Below are 15,962 nucleotides of genomic sequence, written 5' to 3'. Positions count from 1 at the left end.
TTGCAAACTTTGTGTTTTGTTTGTATGTTTTGTTTAAAAATGCAATGCAACTGTTTGGTCTGCCCCTGACACGATAAATAAATAAGGCAGAAAATCCCACATTTGGGTTGTTATAGGTTTTTTTGGTTCTCTGGCCATGTTCTAGAATCATTCTCTCCTGACATTTCACCTGTATCTGTGGCAAGCATCCTCAGAGGTTGTGAGGTTTTCTCACAACCTCTGAGGATCCCCACAACCTCTGAGGATGCTTGCCACAGATGCAGGTGAAGCATCAGGAGAGAATGCTTCTAGAACATGGCCAGACAACCAAAAAAAAAAAACCCAGTGATTCCGGCCATGAAAGCCTTTGGCAATACAAATCCCACATTATCTCAGTGTGGACCAATCGCCCTTCCAGAAAGGCCCTGTATGCCAGGATCTGATTCCAGGTTTTCTGCTTTAAATTAGATTATATGAGTCTGCATAGATTATATGCAAGATGGATGGATGGGATCCTGGAAGTGACTGGATTGACCTTGAAGGAGCTGGGGGTGGTGACGGTCGACAGGGAGCTCTGGCGTGGACTGGTCCATGAGGTCACAAAGTCAGAAACGCCTGAACAAATGAACAATAATAGATGATATGAGGCAAAGATGAAGTATTGTCGAAGGCATTCATGGCTGGAATCACTCCGTTCTTGTGGGTTTTTTCGGGCTATATGGCCATGTTCTAGAGGCATTTCTCCAGACCTCACCTCTGAGGACACTTGCCATAGATGCAGGTGAAACGTCAGGAGAAATACCTCTAGAACATGGCCATATAGCCCGAAAAAACCCACAAGAACTGAAAGATGAAGTACTTTGGCCACATGAGAAGACAGGAAAGCCTAGAGAAGATAATTATGTTGTGGCAAACGAAAGGAAAAAGGAAGAGGGACCAATCAAGGACAAGATGGATGGATGGTATCCTTGAAGTTACTGACTTGACCCTGAAGGACTTAGGGGTGGTGGCGGCTGACAGGGAGCTCTGGTGTGGGCTGGTCCAGGAGGTCACGAAGAACTGGAAGCGACTGTAACAACAATATGAGTCCACACTGCCAGATAAGCTAGAATAAACACAAAACCTGGGATATTGGGCCTGTCTGGAAGGACCCTTTCACACAGTCATATAACCCAGAATATAGAGGCAGAAAATCCCAGGGTAGAAGGGGCCAAAGAGAGTAGCATATTTACTCCCAGACCCTTGGATAACCCAGTTCTAAGCAGATATTGTGGGATTCCCTGCCTTGATATTCTGGGGCCCTTCCACACAGCCCTATATCAAAGACTATCAAGGCAGGAAGTCCCACATTATCTCAGTGTGGACTCAGATAACCCAGCTCAAAGAATATATTGTGGGATTTTCTGCCTTGGTATTCTGGGATAGAGGGCTGTGCAGAAGGGCCCTGGGTCCCCTTCCACACAGCGGAATAAAATCCCACATTATCTGCTTTGAACTGGGATATATGGCAGTGTGGACTCAGATACCCCAGTTCAAAGTAGATATTATGGGATTTTCTGCCTTGATATTCTGGGATATAGGGCTGTGTGGAAGGGCCCCTGAAAGGGAGATTTCAGCATCTAAATATCCCAAAGGCATCAGAACCTTTCTCATCTTGTAAACTAAGCAGTGCCAGCCCTTATCATGATATAGTGTTCCTGCATGGCAGACAACTGGACTGGATGGCCCCTTGTGGTCTCCTCCAACTCTGCCATTTTATGAAGCTTCAGCTACATGACCCAAACTGGCCACTTCAAACGGGCCCAATAACCTTCTTGAACAACATTCCCAGTAATAAGTCCTTTCTCCTTCAATCAGGAGACATAAACAAACCACATTTATGTAATCAGGACCTTGCTTACTATATGCATCCACCAAGGGAGTGTCGATTCCCAGCAGTTCTTCAATTATACAAATAGTAGCACATTTGTTTAACAAATATCAGACTAATGAAAACAACGTCAGATCTAATTCCAAGCCTGCATCCAGTTTACTGATATCCTTTTTTGGTGTTTAGTGCTATAATTACTTTATTTGGTTAATAAAATTCAGACCAAGTCTTGGTTGCTCCTGAGTTTATATGTTTTTTCTGAGTCCCACTTCCACGCAGCTGATTAAAACTCCACATTGTGTGCTTTGAACTGGAATATATGGCAGTGTGGACTCAGATAAGCCAGTTCAAAGAAGATATTATGGGATTTTCTGCCTTAATATTCTGTGTGGAAGGGCCCTGAAGTGGGCTGCATTTTGTGCAGTGCTCTAGCAAAACATACTGCAGATTGTATATGAGATTGTATTTTACAATGCAACCTTATACATATGGATAGTAGGGCTTAAAACAGTGTGGGTATTGGAGCATTGATTTAGTAGATAATGTAGAAATGCCATTTCCATTTACTTCGTTTTATCTTCAAATCCAGCAATCCTGATCCATTTAATCTTCTATATATATAAAAATGCTCTGTGCATAATGAGTTCCTTAAAAACAAAAGAACCAATGAAGGAAATCACACCAAATTTGGCAACAAAATGTCTCACAACACAAGGAGTTACAATCACTCAAAAATTATAATTTTGTCATTTGGGAGTTGTAGTTGCTGGGATTTATAGTTCACCTATAATCAAAGAGCATTCTGAACTCCATCAACGATGGAATTGAACCAAACTTGGCACACAGAACTTCCATGACCAACAGAAAATACTGGAAGGGTTTGGTGGGCATTAACCTTGAGTTTGAGAGTTGTAGTTCACCTACATCCAGAGAGCACTGTAGGCTCAAATAATGATGGATCTGGACCAAACTTGGCACAAGCACTCAATACGCCCAAATATGAACACAGATGGCGTTTGGGGGAAATAGACATTGACATTTGGGAGTTGTAGTTACTGGAATTCACAGTTCACCTACAATCAAACAGCACCCTGAACCCCATGAATGACAGAATTGAGGCAAACTTCCCACACAAAACCCTTATGACCAACAGAAAATACTTAAGGCCACTCAGTCCAGCTCCCTTCATCAGGGCACACACACAGAGAGATATAGTATCATAGATTTGAAAGGGATCCCTAAAGAAGGACAATGATACGTTGCATGTTCCAGGGTGGGCAAACCAGACACTCTCCACATCAACACTGACAAAGAAACAGCAAGAAATACTGTTTACCCACAAGCACAAAGAAATTACATATATTAGAAACCAACACTTTCTCATTACTTTATTTTTCAGATCAATAGACTGGGCCACAGCAACGCGTGGCAGGGGACAGCTAATAATAATATAATTGTGCTGGTACAGCTGTACCAGGAGCTCCAACTTTCTTTCTTTGAGTGTTTGCATGTATTACAAAGTTCCATGCGTTTTGCAATAAGGTGGTTTCCCTTGATTTGCAATTATAGGGCCTATGACACATCAATCATTGTTAAGTTTTGGTTCTGCCCCTTTCCCCAGGGCTCTGGGAGGAGAGGGAGCCATTTTAGGTCAGTCTTGCATTGGAAAGCTTAGCTACAGGACGTGGATTAGCTCCACCTGTAGAGAAGCTTCGTTTCTCACAGCATCTGGGGGAAATTCCGGGGGGAAACAGTTCCAAAGGACTCCAGCTGGAGAATCTACAAAGCCTTGACTGGTAGGTCTACTCAGGACCCAAGAAGCAGTTTGGAGCCGGGAGTAGAGCCCACACCAGCAAAGTTTAGAAAGTAGATTGCCCAGGCAGGGGTTAAAAAAGGTTTTTCCTCTTAAAGAAAAGAAACAGTTCACGAAGCCAGTTGCCTGTCCCTTGTGGACAAGATTAAGAAAGCCACCAGTTGATTCAAAGCCTTGAAGCATTTGTTTAATTTGTTGAAGATCTAAGAAGTATTTGATTTGTTGAAGACTTAAGCAATAATAAAGGACTTTGTTAAACCTTTCATCCTTCTAAAGACTCTCTATAGGAAAATCCTTAGGACCTCTCACTTGAGGCACCCCGGCTTCCCGCTGGGCACAAAGAGCATGCCCTGTTCAAAAGCCAACTGCTATAGGCCCAGCGCGTGACAGCACAATAATAAAACTTTATTTATATACCGCTCTATCTCTCTGAGGGGGAATCAGGGCGGCTCCTACCCGTTGTACCATTTAAATCACAGCTTTGTTCCTGGCATTGAAGGGAGTAGGATTCTATTCAGATCATCTTCTTCACCCTCTCATTGATTAAGGGGGCCATTCATACCTGGCTGCTGATTGGCTGCAAGTTTTACAAGATCCATTCGTCTTAGCTGTTGATTGGCAAATAGGTCTGGTGGGAATCTCAATAAATTGTCATTAGTTAACTTGGAAACCATCTGTTGTCTAGTGTATCTGCCCACTCTGGGGATAGAAGGGTTGGGAAAGAATGGGGTTGGGTCACGGGGACAATAGGTGCTTGATGGGTTTATCTCTGGGGATATAAGCCCCATGGTAGTTTTGAATCTAGACAAGACAGAGGTACTCCTGGTCAGTTGCAAGGCCAAACAGGGTATAGGGTTACAGCCTGTGCTGGATGGGGTCACACTCCCCCTGAAGACGCAGGTTCGCAGCTTGGGTGTGATCTTGGATTCGTCGCTGAGCATGGAACCCCAGGTTTCAGCGGTGACCAGGGGAGCATTCGCACAGTTAAAGCTTCTGCGCCCGTACCTTGGGAAGTCTGACTTGGCCACGGTAGTCCACGCTCTTGTTACATCCCGTTTAGACTACTGCAATGCTCTCTATGTGGGGTTTCCATTGAAGATGGCTTGGAAGCTTCAGTTGGTCCAGCGTGTGGCAGCCATGATACTAACAGGGGCGGCACACAGGGAGCATACAACCTCTCTGTTGCGCCAGCTCCATTGGCTACCAATTTGCTACCGGGCCCAATTCAAAGTGCTGGCTTTGCCCTATAAAGCCCTAAACGGTTCTGGCCCAAGTTACCTATCCGATCACATCTCCACTTACGAACCCACTAGGACTTTGAGATCTTCCGGGGAGGCCCTGCTCTCGATCCCGCCTGCAACACAGGCACGGCTGGCGGGGATGAGAGACAGGGCCTTCTCAGTGGTGGCCCCTCGGCTCTGGAACGCCCTTCCCATGGACATTAGATTGGCTCCCTCATTGATGGTATTCTGGAGAAAAGTGAAAACCTGGTTATTTGAACAGGCGTTTGAATAGGCAGTGCAATGAATTCAGGAAATGGAACTACGATTGATGAGTTTGGATCATGATTCTAGTTATGAGACGCCACTTGAATGCTTACTACTGTTAAATTGTTTAATCTGCTTCTGTGTTAATTGTTTTTAAGTACCTTGTTGATGCCGCATTGAATTTTTGCCTTGATTGTTTTGCCTTGTTTTTGCTTGATTGTTGTAAATCGCTATGAGTCGCCTTAGGGCTGAGAATAGCGGTATACAAATGAAGTAAATAAATAAATAAATAGTTTTGAGTGACAATGGTGCCAAGATTCTTTGATGGGCCCCAGAAATGCAGAAAAAAAAGAGTTTGAGGATAGCCTGATATGTTTAAAAGTGCTGTTGGCATGGGTCTATTGTGACACAGAGAGAACAGCTGATGACGGATCCCTGTTTATTGTAAGGAGCATGAGTAAGAGGACATGGTGGTGCTTGGGCATACTGTGTGAGAAGGTGAGGCCAGACCTGGGGAGAATGGCCCTGTTTATTTTTTGGAATTTCCAAGGAGCAGCCAGGGGACCTCTCCGGATCATCCATGACAGGATTTGGCATCCATTGGCCAAGTTTTCAGTAACAGGGTTAGCCCTTGTTAGTACTTGCACAATCAATTAATTAATAGGTTCTTGTGGGTTTTTTCGGGCTATAGGGCCATGTTCTAGAGGCATTTCTCCTGACATTTCGCCTGCATCTATGGCAAGCATCCTCAGAGGTAGTGAGGTCTGGGCTATAGGGCCATGTTCTAGAGGCATTTCTCCTGACATTTCGCCTGCATCTATGGCAAGCATCCTCAGAGGTAGTGACCTCACTACCTCTGAGGATGCTTGCCATAGATGCAGGCGAAACGTCAGGAGAAATGCCTCTAGAACATGGCCCTATAGCCCAGACCTCACTACCTCTGAGGATGCTTGCCATAGATGCAGGCGAAACGTCAGGAGAAATGCCTCTAGAATATGGCCCTATAACCCGAAAAAAACCACAAGAACCTAGTGATTCCAGCCATGAAAGCCTTTGACAATAAATTAATTAATACTGGGTGCTGTAGGCTTTATGTCAGAAGAAAGTAGCAAAACCACTTCTGAGTCCTCCTTCCCTATGAAATTAATAGGACTGCCCATAATCTTATGAAAGACAACTTGAAGGTCTGAACATAGAAAGATGTTGCGCAGAAGCAGATTTTAGCCCAATGTAATAGACACACGGGAATGAGGGGGAAAAAACAAAAAAAAACTTTACTCTTATCAGCAGAGGCAAAACATAAACTTGCAGTGTTGCATACAAAATCAAACAGTGCAACACATTTACATAGTCCTTGTAAGTAATACAGAATAAGGCTTCTTCATCTTCATTCAAATGAGAGAGCAAAACATAAACCTTGAGTAAATAGCTATTTTACCATAGCAAAGAGCATCGCCATTAGAGCATAGCAGCATTACAGCATATTGCATCTCCTTCAAACTGTATTCTAAAATCCATACAGTTATACCCCACCGGGTGTGTCACAAACATGCTGGCTGACCTACATTACCAGCTGCACATAATAATTAACATCATAAGGTTTTTCTTTAACATACACACACACACACACACTTGATCCTGCTACAACTTACTGTAACAAAAGACACACACATCATTGCATTAATAACTGTGCTTTCTCAGAGGTTTTGTGGTGTTAAATAATCATTCCTCAGACTCATTCACAGTCTCCTCTCTTTCACATTTGACTTGGTAGGTGGGGAATTATTCGGCTGGTGTGCAGTGTGTGAGAGCTCATGGTCTCATAGACCATCATACAATTTCAGGATAACTGCTTTTGTGTGCCTTCAAGTTGTTTCTACCTTATGGTGTCCCTATCACAGGGTATTCTTGGGTAGGTGGTTGGGTTGAGACTACGTGACACATTCAAGGTTAACATGCATTTAGATAATAATAGATAAGGTGCCTCATCAAGTGGTGAAAGATAGATGCATGTCACAGCACATGCTTTTCCTCAACTGTATGTTGCGTGCTTTGTTTTGTGAAGGTAAATATGTACTAAACTTGCAATTCTGATTGCTAAAAGAGATATTTCCTGTTGAAGAATAGAAAACATATTACTCTCTGGGAATATACTTCCCTCTTAAATTGTAATCTGACCACTTTACATGTTCATAGCCAAAAATGAGGATTTGAATCCTGGCCTTTTTAAAGTTTAATTAGAAATTTAGTACTCCACCTTCCAGGCCACAATGACTGCCATTTTGTCTCCTCTTTCATTTAACTGACAATCTACTAAGGATGCAGAACCAACATAAATATAGTTTATAACATCTGAATTTTAATCATACCCATTGGCTTGTTTGCACTAACCATACCTTTTGAATTTCTGGATTTCCGCTCTTTTCAAGTTACAAAGTTCAAGCTCTTATATTATACAACATGATGAGAATTGAGGGAATCATTGAGGATTCTTATGGGGGGAAAGCTGTTATTGCAACCCAGCTGGGAAAACAAGATTTACAAAAGACTTGGACAGCAGGCTTGAGACAGAATATGAACTATAAGAAGAAGAAAAAGAGCCTAAAAGCTTTCTGAAGTATATTTGGATATGGGAAACTGAAAAGAAAAAATGTGAAAATGAACCAAAATCACATCCTGCTGTTTATTTCATACATAAGTTTTATATGTTCAGCCAGAGGTTATTCATCCTATTTTTCCATGTGTTTTACAGATCACATCTGAACTGAGATGGTAGATAGATAATAGAGTTTGATGCAAGTAGAAGTGTCCCAATGCCCGTTTCTTGTGGTCCAAGGCACTCTCAGTACTTTCCTCCAGCACCACAGTTCAAAAGCATCTATCTTCCTTCGCTCAGCCTTCCCTACGGTCCAGCTCCAACATCCGTAGGTGACTATGGGGAATTCAATTCTATTTTACTTGTTTTCTGCCCTAAGATCTTCTAGGTAATTAAAAACACACACCTTTATATGGAAGTGACCAGACATCTCCCTATGATTTTTCAAATAAAAAAGAACACAATGAACGAATGAATCACTATATGAAATTATATATTAAATTTGGGTGTTAAAACAGTAAAGAAAGAGCACTATGACCTTTTTAATAGACGAATTACTTTTCTTGGAAGCTTCTTGAAAATGAAATTGTTTTTGGTTGAGAGAATGAAACAAAAAGCAGTTCAGGAAGTCTGAAAGTGAGATGGGCCACTGCTCTTTGCATTGTCTTAATCTGAACCGTCAATAGGATGTAACTTCATTTTTCAAAAAGGAAATCTCTGTTGGAAGGGAAAGCCATTAACATCCGAGCCAACAATTTTCCAAGTGTTCGGTCAAGAGCAGTAATGAAAGCATTTGACTGTGGCATGTGGTCACAAACTGCTTCAAATGGATAAGGATTGTTTTGGTACAGCCGCACCAGGAGTTCCAGCTTATCTTGCTATCTCTTTGATGCTGCATGTATTTTGAAGTTATATGCCTTTGCAGTTAGATGGTTTTCCTTATTTTGCAGTTATTGGGTCAATTGCTTGTCAATTATCCTTAGGTTCCCTAGTCCCGCCCCCTTTTTGGGTTTTGGTAGGGAAGTGAGCCATTTTGAGTTTAGTTTTCAGCCAGGTTAACCAATGTATAGGATGTGTGTTGCTTCCCCTGTACAAAGGCTTCAGCCTTTAAGAATTCCAGGGTCACAGAAACTCTAACAGAACCTCCAGGGGAGAACAGCTGTAAGAGTCTCCTACGAACTCCAGGGAAGCCTTCCCACAGCCTTGAGAGTTTCCAGGAAGAGAGTCTTAAGGTCTAAAGAACTCCAGCTGGAGAACATCCATTGCCTTGCTGGTAGGTCCTCTCAGCGCTCGAGAAGCAGTTCGGCCTGGCAGCGGAACCCACGCCAGTGAGGGTTGGATTTTAGTCAGCCTTGGGAGAAGTTAAAAAAGGGGAATTTTCCTTTAAAGAAAAGTTGTTGAAGATAATGCCTGTCCTCTGTGGGCAAGATTGAGAGAACTAATTCTTTATCAAGAAAGCTTTGAAGTACCTGTTTGATTCATTAATAAAGGACTTTGTTGTATTTTTCAAGCCATATCAAGACTCTTTTGTAGTGGAAACCTCTTAGAACTTCTTCTTAGGCCCCTGGCTTCCTGCTGGGCAAAGGTTACACATCCTATATTTAAAGCCAACCAAATACAGGCCCAGCAGCGACAGAACAAGGATAGTGCATATAGGTTCTCTGTGATAAATCATTAAAGGCATCTATTGCAGCATTTTCTAGCAAAACAAATACATTGTCAGAGATTTTTAAAATCAGCTTTAAAAGTCAGTGGGTATTGCATGTTTTGTTATAAATCGTGTTGTGGTTATTTGTCCCTTGCAGTTGTTTCGCTAAGTTTAGCTAACCAGACCCAGCATAAGCAGAATGACTTCATCCCTGTTTGTTTACTACTATGGATGGTAACTGATCCTTCTGTAAAAGCTAACTATGTGACCCTCTACTGTGTCACAGTATATAATTAGTGAATCTAGCGCATGTGTTTACAGAGTAAATCTCAGCAAATGTTGGAACTCATTTCATGTCAAATATTTTGAGCCAAATCTATAGTCAACGAAAAATCTCTTTTATTTCTCATTTTGATCATAAATATCTATAAAATATGCATATCACATAAAAAGTGTGCTTTTGGTGTGTGGTGGGATTGGTAATGGGTGTGTTTGTTTACTGTATTTCAAACATATGCTAGTTTTATGGTGTTTAAAATAGTCATAGTAAATCTGTGAGTAACATCAGTGCCACTAATGTACTGTATATTAAGCACAGGATTGGTAACAGTTTGAGAGCCAGAGAAATGATCACTGATTTTCCTCCTCATCAGATGTAATTTAGCAAAACAGCTGAGCGACTGTAATGGATTTAACAGTTGAGTTGTTTAATTTGTTGTCGCCAAAACATGGAAAATAGGATTCCAATCAAAAGACACTCAAGGTTCCCAAAAGAGTGGACAAAACAGTAGCAAGGATAGTATTGATATGACCAATGGAAAAGGGTATCTTGTTCCCACATTATTTCAATTTATAATTAGTTTCTCTGTTTTGAAGGGCACAACAAAAATACTTTAGAGGTACATTTTCTAACATTCATAAGAAAAGGTAGGTTGTATCAAACTGTCTGCAGGGGCGGCTCAACCCATTACGCAAAGTAAGCATTTGCGGTATAGTTGATTTTGCCCAGGGGTGCTCTTGAGGCGCTCTTGGGGGAAAATAAGCCTTGACACATGCGAGTTGTAGTTCACCTACAATCAAAGAGCATTCTGAACTCCACCAATGATGGAATTGAACCAAATATGGCACACAGAACTCCCACGACGAACAGAAAATATATATCAGTGATTGGTTGGGGGGGGGGGGGGGAGAGAGCACCAAAATACTGTTTGCTTACCGTTGAAAATTACCTGTCTGTAACACCTGTCATTGTGGATGTTGAACTAGGATGAGACCTTGAAACAAGCTCAGGCATTAGGCAACATGAGACAATGGCTTTTGGTAGATGATTTGTAGTTACAAATATTAGTTTTTGACTCAGCAGCAAATTTTAGCACTCCTGTAAATTGCTATTTTATCATTAACAATGTTTGTTGACTAATATTTGTATTTGCTAATAGATATTTTATTGACAAGTTGGCTTTGATTCACGGCAACCTTTGAATCAGATTTTCAAAACTTCTAGTATTAACAACCTTGCTCAGGTCTTGCAGACACAAGGCTTTATTTCCTGAAGTATGGACTGGTTGGATCTTCTCTCAGTCCAAGGCACTCTCAGCATTTTCCTTCAACACCACAGTTCAGAAGCATCTATCTTCCTTTGCTCGGCCTTTCTTATGGTCCAGCTCTCACATCCGTAGGTGACTATGGGGAATACCATTGCTTTAACTATGTGGATCTTTGTTGCCAGTGTGATGTCTCTACTCTTCAGTATTTTATCGAGATTGGTCATTGCTCTCCTCCCAAGAAGGAAGCATCTCCTGATTTCCTGGCTGCAGTCTCCATTTTGGGACTAGAACTCCTAAAATCCCTTACCATTGCCCAGGCTATTGGGGGAGTGGATCTAAAAGTTGTAATCCAAAAATTAACTTTTCTAAATTCTGGATGAATAAAAAAAAATTGGAGGTGAAGCACTGCCTCCTAATAAAACAGCTTCAGCAAAAGATGGAAGCTCCCTCCTATAATCCATACCTGTTAAAGAAAACTGATCTCTCAGTCAAAAAAAATTCCAAGTGCCTCAGCTTTCATATTATAAATGCTGCATATGCCGTTGAAAAGGATTTGATTAATATAATCCAACAGAGAGGAACAAAATCCACCACGTACAAAAGCTTAACAATCTGAGTGCTTGCTGATGTCATCAAAATGCAAATAAGCCAATTCCAGTAATATATTTATAGCCTGACAGTGATGTAGTTGATTGGAGATGCTTTATTTAATGGTGAAGGGAAAAAATGGAATAAAAAAAACCTTTATCTTGATTACTATGTCAGCATAGAATTGGGCCCTGTTAAGAGATTATAGAAAAAAATGTGAGAAGAAGATTAACAAAGCCTTTAAATGCCACGAAGCAGAAAAGTAGTACATCTGTTTTACCATTATCCTGGACCGAACACTCTCCAAGGATTCGAAGCCAAAAGGCCTGATATCTAAGATTTCATCTCAGCAATATGCCTTTCAGCTACTAAAGTAGGTCACATGCATTTGGCATCTTATGAAGGTTTCCAGCTGTCTGCAGATGAATATGAAAAAGAGAGAGGAATGTGTTTCAGTTGCAAAGAAGAATAGAGAGTGTATTTTTGGATTAACACGTTAACTTGTGAATTAAGCTCTCCTTTCCTTTGTGGCTAATTTTGTGTCTTGGTTTATAATAAAAGTACAGATAAGAAATGAACAGCCAAAAGTACATTCAAAGAGGCGAGCCTTCTGCAGCTCCGCAGGGAACCTGGTGATATATTTTGGCACCCTAAGAGTGCCCATTTTAAGGAAGCAGGAAAATTCTGATTTTCTTCCTTGAATTTGAAATGGCACAAACAGGTAACTTGCAAATCTCTTCACAGGCTTCACAGCATTGCTGTGACCCACAATCTTTTGCTCATGGGGGAAGTTTGGCCCAATTCTATCATTGGTGGGGTTCTGGATTCTCTTTGATTGTGGGTGAACTATAAATCGCAGCAACTACAACTCCCAAATGTCAAGGTCTAATTTTCTGTGCCATGTTTGGTTCAATTCCATTGTTGGTGGAGTTCAGAATGCTCTTTGATTGTAGGTTAACTATAAATCCCAACAACTACAATTTTATTGTTGGTAGGGGAGCCCCCGGTGGCGCAATGGGTTAAAGCCCTGTGCTGGCAGGACTGAAGACCGACAGGTCGCAGGTTCGAATCCCGGGAGAGGCAGATGAGCTCCCTCTATCGGCTCCAGCTCCTCATGAGGGGACAAGAGAGAAGCCTCCCACAAGGATGACAAAACATCAGAAATCATCCGGGCATCCCCTGGGCAACGTCCTTGCAGACGGCCAATTCTCTCACAACAGGAGCGGTTGCTCCTGACACGACAAAAAAAAAAAAAATTGTTGGTAGGGTTCTGGATGCTCTTTGATTGTAGGTGAACTATAAATCCCAACAACTACAATTTTATTGTTGGTAGCGTTCTGGATGCTCTTTGATTGTAGGTGAACTATAAATCCCAGCAACTACAACTCCCAAATGTCAAGGTCTACATTCCCTAAACTCCACTAGTGTTCACATTTGGGCATATTGAGTATTTGTGCCAAGTTTGGTCCAGAGCCATCATTATTTGACTCCACCATTCTCTCTGGATGTAGGTGAACTACACCTCCAAAACTCAAGGTCAATGCCCACCAAATCCTTCCAGTATTTTCTGTTGGTCATGGGAATTTTCTATGCCAAGTTTGGTTTGATTCCATTGTTGGTGGAGTTCCGAATGCTTTTTGATGGTAGGTTAACTATAAATCCCAGCAACTACAACTCCCAAATTACAAAACCCTCCCAACTCCATTAGTATTCAAATTTGGGCATATCAGGTATTTGTGCCAGATTTGGTCCTGTGAATGAAAACACATCTGCAGATCAGATATTTACATGATGATTCACAACAGTAGCAAAATTACAGTTATGAAGTAGCAACACAAATAATTTTACGGTTTGGGGTCACCACAACATGAGGAACTGTCTTAAGGGGTCACGGCATTAAGAAGGTTGAGAAACATTGTTCTAAAGCTTCAAACTTGCACAACTATGGACCCACGGAAAAATATCTTTTTAATAAAGGGGGGGGGGATTATATATTTATTTGTGATCTCTTAGTGAACTATAAATCATTGGGGGGGGGGGGTGTCTTGCAGGTTGATAACATTAGAAAGTCCTGAAATGAAACCTCTAATAAATTGTACATCTAATGAATTGTGGGGATGTGATTTCTCCTCCTCCCCTTCCCCTCTTCCTCCTTCTACTACCAACAACAGGAGTCAAGCTATCTTACAACAGAAGGGACATGGGTTGAATGATTTCTGTTGCTTTCCAAGTTTTACCATCCTCAATTACTTCTGCCTGTATGGATACTTAATATTGTCACTACTGGAACATAAAGCATTTTCCCTTATTTAAGTGGATGATACATAGTTTATTTTGTCAGCAATCCCCCATTCATCATTTTTTTGCGGATGTTTAGTACCAAATCTTCTTTATCGGCTTGTTTAGGGGCTAGATGAAGTGATAATTTTTTGCATCATGTCACTTGTGACAGCATGGGACTTGATTAGCTTGCACGTTACTGATGACTTCGTTGCATCAGTGCTGATAACTGTGAAGTATAATAGGATATGCAGATAAGATCAGCATTTGGTTGATACAATGAAACCAAATGAACACCTTAAAATTCAAATTAGAATATCTCTTAATTGTAATCTCTCAGAAATGGGGCAAAGCAACCATGAAAATGCAAATCTTGCTATACAGTCCAGACAACTGACATAATTTTAGATGTCAGCTAAATGGAAGTAGGCAAATTATTGATGTCTATATGATAATGAGGGCTCGTGCTGAATTTAGGATTGTCCAGATGCATTGCTCAAAAGTCTCCTGGTATATCATTTCACATCAAAATGCTTTTTCTGAAGAATGTATACTTTGGGTTGTTGGAGGTTTTCGGGGCTATATGGCCATGTTCTAGAAGGATTCTCTCCTGAAGTTTCGCCTACATCTATGGCAAGCATCCTCAGAGGTTGTGAGTTCCTCACAACCTCTGAGGATGCTTGCCATAGATGCAGGTGAAAAGTTGTTGCAGGTTTTCCGGGCTATATGGCCATGTCCTAGAAGCATTCTCTCCTGAGGTCCTCACAACCTCTGAGGATGCTTGCCACAGATGCAAGTGAAAAGTCAGGAGAGAATGCTTCTAGAACATGGCCATATAGCCCCAAAAACCTACAGCAACCCAGTGATTCCAGTCCCAAAAGCCTTCAACAATATAATGTATACTTTTTTGCAGAAGGATTATATGGATATTTACTGAGAAGTTCCATTAAGCCTAAGATGAAGAATGTCATGTTGGGTCAATCCATCTCTGAAAGGGGGGGAAGCATCCTAGGACACTTCCCAAGCCCCGTCTGATGAGGTCCTAACACAACTGTAGTGGAAAAGCAGGTTGGTGTGATAAATATTATAGTTAATCTGTATTTAGTGAAATGGCACAGATGCCATGGAGGGATGGATCAGTAACAGAGAAAGAAGAGATTTTGTTATCTGTCCTAATAGTAGTACAACCTTCACCACCAGCTGGAAGTAATAAAAGCCCCCCCCCCCCCCGCCCTTCCCATCCATAGAGAGATGGAGATGCTATTTAAGGAGTGACCACAGCTTACTATGTTCTAGCAGAATGTGGAAATATAAAAAAAAATGTCATTATCATTTTGTTACTTGAATATTTTTAATGTGAGAGCACAGGTTCCAGAAGGTCATTACTCGCTCATGCTGTTTTATCACATCCAACCTCACTGCGTGTAAATGCAGTTATGTTTTCACAGGATGTAGACACTTAAACATATGGTAGGGGTTTTCTACGGAAATGATTTCTGTGACCATGCATTGAAAGTGGTGTTTACATGCAGGTCTTGTTGAATTGATGTGAGTGAGCCTTTGTGGCATGGAGCTGACCTCTAAAGCTGACAGAAGTCTATTTGGCCCTGTTTGTAATTTATTTGGAATAGTTATTGATTTTTTTCACTCTAGCATTCAACATCTGTCAGGGTTGTTATCTTTAGCTGAACATGCTAAAGGCAACCCAAAGCACTGAAAAAGAAAGTAAGGAAAAATGAATGAGGTGTCTTATTTTCTGTAGAACAACTTTTTTGATTTGGTACAATTGATGTATCCAGGACTTTTTTGTCAAACAGGAAAAATCCATATTTTTCATCTTGGTGTTGATCACACCATTATTATATCCCTTAGATATCTCCCTCTTTTCTCCAAGAAACTTGGGGCAAAGCAGTCCATCTTCACAAAAACAGTGTCATATCTTTTAAGCAGTTGGGACAGAGGGAGGAAGAGAAAGATTTTTAAATGGTATCAATATTATTCAGTGCTGCAGCAAAACAACACCCAGAGGAAAAGTGTTCCTGCCATACATCAAGGGAACCACTGATCGCATAGGGAAGCTGATGAGGAAACACAACATACAAACAATCTACAAACCCACCAAGAAAATCCAACAAATGCTACGTTCAGCAAAGG

The sequence above is a fragment of the Anolis sagrei genome, chromosome 1, assembly GCF_037176765.1.
Source record: "Anolis sagrei isolate rAnoSag1 chromosome 1, rAnoSag1.mat, whole genome shotgun sequence".
Taxonomy (NCBI): domain Eukaryota; kingdom Metazoa; phylum Chordata; class Lepidosauria; order Squamata; family Dactyloidae; genus Anolis; species Anolis sagrei.
Note: the sequence above shows the minus strand (reverse complement) of the source record.